Genomic DNA, 6,337 nt, shown 5'->3' with positions numbered 1-6,337 from the left:
CTCTCTCTCTCTCTCTCTCTCTCCCTTTCTCTCTCTCTCTTTCTCTCTTTCTCTCTGTGTGTGTGTCTCTCCCTCCCTCCTTCCCTTCCTCCCTTTCTCTCATGCACATGTGCATTCATGTATACATACACACACTCACATGCATATACACACAATAAATAAGAAAATAAATGTTTGTTAAAAGACCACAATGTGGAAACAAAGTAACTTTTATTTTTTTCTAAGCAATTTTCCAAATTCCAGGTTTTATTATGGTTCCATTTTGTTATTGTTCCCAATATATCTAAATTCAAAGATAAGAACTACTTTTTCAATGACATGTTAGAAAGTTGCTAAGGACCGTTTTAATTCTTGAAATATGTTTTAAACATTTGCACTCATTTCTAAATAGAAGCCAGCACATATATGTTAAAAAATTCCACCTGCTGAAGTGGCTCTGAGTGCACATGCTATGTTTGGATCCATGCTCTGATAGCTTTCTCCTGAGTTTCTTTCTTTTACCCCAATATTTGATACACAAGCAAACATCTGAGGTGGAATCACTGCCCTCTACAAAAGATAAAGAAAAAAAAAAAGAAAAACAAGCAAGCAAACCAACAAACAAAAATCCTTAGCAAAGACCGTTCAACAGTTCATCAAGTCAATTCAGTTAAAAAAGAAGGGCTAGTGGAGACTATAGGTCGAACATACGCTAATACATATATTGGTAGACAGCTGCATAGTGCACATAGTTCTATGCCTCTTGATAATGAATTTGTCACAGAAAGATAGTGATGTGGTAAGCCCATCATGATCTCAAACAGGAAAGGCTACATTGAATTATTGAAGCAAATATCCCCCAGGACTGAAAGGGTAAAATAAGCCAAATAAAGTCACCAAGGTTGTCATTATGGCTTTAAAATGATATTTCAAACTGATTCTTATCTAATTTTCTACATCTGATGACACTGTAGTGCTTTAATAATTTAATCCATTTCTTCCTTGCAAAAACGATATTCTAAAATAAGCAGAATTCATTGCCATGTTGCAGTGCATGAGGCTTCCTGGAAAGACATTTCCCACGCCATAAAAGAGATCTGGGTAGTTGGAGATCATTCAGCTCTCTATGGTTGGTAGGTTGCCAATTCAAAGTCAGATTGCACTGTAAAATACACTTTAAAATATATGCAGTCTAGTATCTAGAGTATTCTTATATTAAATCTGCTATCAGTCAGCTCTTTTTACTCTTAAGAGGCAAGAGATCAATGTGACAATGAAATGAGTGACTATGTTATAGAGTGTGATTCATGTGGGAAGATGACCACCTTCATAATTACAATTTACATAAGACATGCTTAGGTACACATTTAAATTCTCACAGTAAAACCCGGTGCTACTACTGTGGACATAAAATCTCTTCTCCCCTTATGATGATAGGAAATTGTGTAGCAGTGGGGATGTATTGAGTTGTATATTTATCATATATATGAAATATATGAAAAATACCACCTGTATGTTATTTATCAATCTTTATTTATCTTTAGTAATAAAGTCTCTTTATCTTGTTAAAAATACAGCTTCAAAATCCCATTCTATCTCTCTCTCAGATGAAACAACTTTGGGGATAAAATGCTAAATTTAATGTGAAATCAGTGTATTCTTCTAGTTCGGTTATTTTTTAAGTAATCTTGTTTATTATATTCACTCCAAATATATTATATATAGACACATATGATGATACTTACATACTTATATACTAAGAGGTAATTATAAGACAATTGTCCAGTTATTATGAAACCAATCAGCTTTGAGGCAAGGTTTTAATTTTAATGTGTATTGGTATTTTGCCTGTATGTATGTCTGTGTTAGGGTGTCAGATTTTGGAGTTACAGTTGTGTGCTGCCAAGTGGAAGTTGGGAACTGAAACCAGGTCCTCTGAAAGACCAGTCAGTGAATGCTTTTAACCACTGAGCCATCTCTCTAGCCCCTAGGGTGGGCATTTTATTAACATGACACATGACACAATAGAAATGATACTATTAAATAATAAATTCATGGTGTATAGTCAAGTGAAGTTTCCAATCAGGGAGGTGAAATGACAATGTTCACCTCTATATGTGAGTCATACAGCAACATCTGCATTGTGCAATGGTGAAAGTGAAGTCCTCTTGGAGAAATCCATTCTGCACCTTAGCACTCGCCCTCCCTAACTTTTCATATTGAAATACTAACCTCTACCTTAAAGGTCTTAAAAATGAGAACTTGGCAAGAGGTAGGGGAAGATAGTTCCTGAATGGGACGGATCTTAAAACAAAACAAAACAAAACAAAAACCTAAGAAAGCTTTCTCCCTTTCACAAGGTGAAGACACTGAGAAATGAGCAAATAGATACAAGCCTAAGAGCCACTGATAAATACCTCATTTGGTTTATAAATCACACAGTTTATGAATTTTTTTATGTTTTCTTATAGAAACCCAAACACAGGAGCCATCTGGAAGACAACCTTCAGTGGTAAGTGACCTGCTAGCATGAGCAGCTGCTATAATGGACCACGGTACCCACACCTTCCATTTCTCTCCTCCAAGCCCATATCTCTGATAGTGAGAAAAGCGTCAGCCAAACATCACCTGAGAGACAGTCTACACATATAACAGTGGCACTCTGCTACTCTGTCAACGTCATCTGATATCAGTGAAATTCTCTACTCCTGCTGTCTAGACAAAGCTTAAGAGGCCTCCTGACTAACTGTCATTGCCACACATTTTTAGAAGGAACAAGAAAGCAGAAAAGAAAGACATTAGACAAATGCTAAGGAAAATGGAGTGAAATACAGTCTCTAGCTGATTATAATTTATCAATATTGATGCATTAATTATATGAAATAAGTGACATTACTGCAAGTTACACACTATATGGGAGACAATGAGGGTGTGTTATTCTAGAGCTTTCGTCCTGCCTTTTAGGTTTTCTTTGCATCTAAAATTTACAAGATTTTTTTTTAAGTAAGAGGAACATCTTTGTAAATGCTAGTTTTAATCCCCTCCGCTCTCTAAGAGCACATGGTAAAATAATAAAAATTTAAATTATTTGGTTAGGATCTTTCTAGGAACATCTTTCTAAATGCTAGTTTTAACCCCCTCCCCTCTCTAAGAGCACAGGGTAAAATAATAAAATTTAAATTATTTGGTTAGTATCTTTCTAGTTGAAACATTGAAACGTAGTGTATGTGAACTTTGTATGTGTATTGCAAACTTAAGTATATATAATCCACATAAATGTACATATATATTGTATAAATATAAATGTGTGTTGTATTACTTACCATATAACTTTATGTACCTGGCACATGCATAACTTATACATCAAGTAATCAATTACACATACATTATTTTTTACATGGTTGTAGGGACCACAGACTGATTCCTTTTACCAAGGAGTCATTTCACTTTTTCACTATCCTAGTTACCTTTTTTGGAAATTAAAATTAAATACTTTCTGAGGCTAAATATATTTTCTCAAGAAGCAAACAAATAAACACACTCTACAATAATAATTCTCTATATAATATGTTTGAAAAAATTTTCAAATGGATAAAATATAAAACTAAAAAGGGACTACTCTGCAATAAGCACTTGGAGCATTTCCACATTAAATAAATGAGAAATAAAATAGATGTAAATTATGTTCACTTTAATGGCAGTACTAAGTAGCATGTAGTATGTTATCGAATGCTCAGGAGACAGAATGCAATGTAAAAGAAGTGCCTTTATGGCTTTAAGATTGAGTTCTATACTTGGTCTAAACACTTGTCTACACTTAGTTTCTAAAGCAGAAGACACCTACCTGTTATTATACAGTCACTGAGATGATTTTTTTTAAAATAGCTTTGGATTTTTAAACAAAACACAAATGAAAAGTATTTGATAGCACATGGGAATCATAAAATAAAAACGACAGTGTATATAACTCAAGATTCTTAGCACATGAACATGATTATCTGTTGGCCTGCCATCTATAGGAGGGGGTCATTATGACAGAGACTTTGTGGCTCACCACACATACAATATTTCTAAGTAGTTTATTTGTAGAAATAAAAGCTCGCACTACAAAGGAGGAATACAACAAATCCATGCAATAATGAATAATCATTTCAGTACAAATAAGTTGAAAAGGCCAAGTAAGTACCATGCTAGGTGTATAAAAGTGGAGTGGAACTAAACATGAGAAAATAGAAAAAGGAACCTACATTGCTATTGTTATGACCGGTTACTGGAATTGGGAAAACGTACTGTTGCTCTTAGTTCACACTCTTTCCTAAAGACGCTTTCAACCTAATAAATAGTTAGTTGACCCTCAAATTATGTGCGTATTAGAACTGTAGAATAGACGATGGAAAAGAGACAATGTCAATATTGGTGCTACAAAAGGCATGTGAAACCAAATACAAGGCATTGGTTCCAACAGGCTTATGATGGTTTTTATATAAATCTGACCCATCCGATAAACCAGAAATGATGAGAAACAGATTTGCAATAAGCGTAGAGAACTTCTTTGTGTGTGCTGGCTGTACACTGTGCTATCATATCCTTATAAGGAGAAGTAGAATGTTGCAATTAATAAGTAGCTGGGCTTAAACTCTTTGCAGAAAAGATTAATTCTAGGTGAGCCCATTCCTTTACAGCAGGAAACCATCTCCTTTCATGTGTCCTGAGCCCATTACTTTACAATAACAAGCTACTACCTCTCACTCCGGTGGCTCAACCTAAAAACAAACCTTTACTTTCAGGACCTTTTTCATGACTGTTTTCCCAAATATATTTTAGAAAGATGGAATCAACTGTATGAAGAATATACATTGACATAACCCCTCCCAATAAAACTTGAAATCAACAATATCGAGAAACCCTGCATGGGTGGGAGTTGTAATTTTCTCAACTTGTCCATGTATTCACTTGTAAGACTGCTTTATTTCGTAGGTAACAAAAACAGAAGCTCTTCGAAGACCGTGTCACAGAAAATAATTGTGAATTGATCTATGTCTTCTACAAAGTAATTTGTGTTTTGCAAAAGTAGAGATGTAACCCAACTTCATAGTTTTTTATGTTAAATGTTAAAAGATAATAGTTAACTTAAACCCTCTGACTCTACCGTTGCTTTATGAACACTATACAATTATCAAAAGTATAAATGTAGGGCTGGAGAGATGGATCATTGGTTAAGAGCACTTGAAGCTCTTATAGAGGAGTCAGGTTTAGTGCTCAACACACACAAGGTGGCTCACTATTGTCTGTAACCCTAATTACAGGGCATCTATTTCCACCTGCCTTCCACAGGAACCAGGTATAGTGTGATGCACACACATATGTGCAAGCCAATATTTATATACATAAAATAATCTCTCTAAAGTATAACACCCAAGGTGCTAAGAAGAGCATAAAATATAATGACCTGTTTCTTTCTTTTTTTTAATTAGGTATTTTCTTTATTTACATGTCATATGATTTCTCCTTTCCCAGTTTCCCCTCCAACAAACAAACAAACAAAGAAACAAAAACAGCAAGAACAAACCTCTGTTGCCTCCCCCCTCCCCATGCCTGGCACCCCGCCCTCTCCCACTTATTGGCCCTGGCATTCCCCTACACTGGGGCACAGAACCTTCACAGGGCCAAGGGCCTCTCCTCCCATTGATGATTGACTTTGCAATCTTCTACTATACACATGCTGCCAGAACAATCAGTCCCACCATGTATAGTCCTTGGTTGGTTTTGAACTGAGTACAGGGTCCCAAATGAAGGAGTTAGAGAAAGGACCAATGGAGCTGAAGGGTTTGCAGCCCCTTAGGAAGAACAACAATATGACCTGTTTCTTTCTAATTTCATGAAGGCCATGATGAAGCTAGCAGAGCTGGTACCATCAACACATGATACCAGTAGAAGAATGTTTCCATTACACTGTCCTCAGGGTTGTCAGAAGCATTTCATAAGTCATCATGCTGTCCACAGGGCCATGTGTTGATTTTTTGCTTGAGTTATTGTAAGAACCAAACATGAAATAGTTCTGGCTTTTAGATTGGCATTATTCCTCCTTTTTGGATAATTAGTCTAAGATAAAGTCCTACTGTGTATCACAGGCTGTCCTCATAGTTGCCAGGTAGTCTTGACTGGCCTGGCACTCCTGCCTTTCTTTTTCAACCACCCTAGTGGTTGAAATTACAAAGAGATGCTGGAAATTGAACATAAGGGTTTCACGCCTAGTAATCAGGTGCTTTACCTGGTTTTACACTTTGCCTACACACTCTGCTTTCAGTGGGACTCCTAACAGTGGGGGTGCCTTCAGTGGGACTCCTAACAGTGGGGG

The 6,337-nt window shown here is 36.1% G+C and overlaps 1 protein-coding gene across 2 annotated transcripts in view; it reads right to left on the bottom strand.

The window, feature by feature from the left end:
* Nucleotides 1–6,337, bottom strand: part of Nyap2 (neuronal tyrosine-phosphorylated phosphoinositide-3-kinase adaptor 2) — a 250,872-nt gene that overhangs the window by 1,905 nt on the left and 242,630 nt on the right. The window lies entirely within an intron of this gene.

This window comes from Mastomys coucha, unplaced genomic scaffold (assembly GCF_008632895.1).
Source record: "Mastomys coucha isolate ucsf_1 unplaced genomic scaffold, UCSF_Mcou_1 pScaffold14, whole genome shotgun sequence".
Classification (NCBI taxonomy): domain Eukaryota; kingdom Metazoa; phylum Chordata; class Mammalia; order Rodentia; family Muridae; genus Mastomys; species Mastomys coucha.
Note: the sequence above shows the minus strand (reverse complement) of the source record. Positions and strands in the feature narration are given on the sequence as shown.